Below are 2207 nucleotides of genomic sequence, written 5' to 3' on the forward strand. Positions count from 1 at the left end.
AAGGACAAAACAACCTTCATCATCAAGCAAACTAACTACTATTATGACGTTATGTTGGTCGACTTAAAAAATGTTGGGGCCACATTCCAACGACAGATAGACATGATCTTTCACCACCAAGTAAGTTGATGCATGGATATTTATATGGATTACATGGTGGTGAGATCCTAGTTAGTTGAAGAGCACATAACATATCTATAGGAGCTCTTTGATTAGATTAGACACTAAAACACACGCCTGAACCCCTCGAAGTGCACATTCGGCTTTAGAATGACTCACTAGACCTTGGACCGTTGACCTTGACCCTACACTCCGAAACAATTTTCTTATAATTTAAATTGAATCGGTATCCTCTTCAATATTAGAATCTTCCTTTCATCAAGAATATTAGTCCATTTATAAGTTATTTTCAATTCCTCCATAAAATGAGCCTCTTAGATGTCAAATGATTAATAATTGTCGCTAAATTATTATGAGTTCAATCTAATTATTGCAAACACTACAAGTTATTAATAATAGGAGAGGAATCCTCCAAATGAGGCATGCTGGCCAAGGAATTATATTCTACTAGTATACCACCATCAAGATTTTTAACAAGAGAAGATTCATTCACAACACAAATATTATCATGATCATCCCTCATTAGCAGAGGTTGTGATTGAACAATGGGGTTTACCATAACATATTGTACCATAAAAGACTGAACCATAAATTCCACCATAGGCTCCATTGTAGACTTCACCATAGGCTCCATCACTTGAGCTAAAGATCCCTTAGCCCCATCTTGTGCATCAACCACCTTAGGACGATAATGTTGTTGTATTTTTGTGCCAACTGTTCAACACTAGAAAAAACATTGACATCTTGTTGTATTTGTCTACAATTACATAAATCATGACTAATCATTTTACAATTTGAGCAAAATAGAGATAATTTCTCATATTCCACGTACGTGTAAAGAAACCTCAATACTTATTCTTGGTATAATCATCTAAAGGAAAGTGTATATCAATTCTACGTTTTATTGAGAAAATCAATTACTTATGTCAATACTCTATAAAAAGGCCACGAATGTGAATCTAACATTAAGTTTTTGTGAGTTTTATAGAAGTGGAAACAATTTTTTTTATTAGAACTTTTAATTAGTAAGGTTTAACTAGTTTAGTAACTAGTATAATTATAAAAGCATATATGTATTAAAAAATATGAAGATAAATTGTCACATAAGAAATACTGACATAAAATGAGTATGATAATGAACCCAGTCATCCGTTTGCCAAATATTTTAGCTTTTACTTTTTTTTCCTGTCTTCTTTTGAAGTATATATATAGCATATAGTGATCGACTATTAGTTAAAAATCTATAATTTTCTTACATAACTTGATCATCTTTATGTTAATTGTGTTAAAGATAATAGTTTGTTTTTGGACTAGTCAGTCATTAGTTTATTAAAAATAGATGGAAACTCTTGACTCATTTCATCAGAAGTTAATGGGCTGATTTGTAAATTTTTTAAAATTATATATATATATATATATATATATATATATATATTGTATTTAATTATATAAATATTTTTTAAATTTTTAATTGATTAGCATGTTTCTAATTGATTATTTTATTATAATTAATAATTTAAACAGATGTTAATTATAAATTGTAATATTTTTATATTTGTTTCCTTAAAGTATTGTAATATAATATTAAAAAAATAATCTTTTAAATTATATTTATTTTAATTTTTAATTAAAAGAAACATCTCAATTCTTCGACTCGTCTTTGGCCTGTCACTTTGATAAACTATATAGGACAAATTTATAACGATCCATTTGTCATTTTTAATAAATAAAACAAATTTAATAAATAAAAAAGTTGACTAAAATAGACTTTTACATATGTCTAATACTATACAAATTAGTTTATAAGACATAAGATAAAGTTGTTTTTATCTCTATGACGAGAGATTTCTAAAACTCTCTTACTCTAAAAATAAAAGTACTCAACGTCACTCCACTATGAAAAATGAATTCTAATTCTAATAAATTTTATAAACTTTGACTCCAACTCTCACTATATCTTTTGTCTCTCTGGGATTGGTATAAACAAATGTTGTTATGCTAGTTTATGCGAAAAGCATCTTTAATGAGGTTGAGATTGAAATCGCTGTCGATTTTACAGCAGTAAACCCTAGTCGGTCACTACTGTT

The sequence above is a fragment of the Vigna radiata genome, unplaced genomic scaffold (assembly GCF_000741045.1).
Source record: "Vigna radiata var. radiata cultivar VC1973A unplaced genomic scaffold, Vradiata_ver6 scaffold_438, whole genome shotgun sequence".
Classification (NCBI taxonomy): Eukaryota; Viridiplantae; Streptophyta; class Magnoliopsida; order Fabales; family Fabaceae; genus Vigna; species Vigna radiata.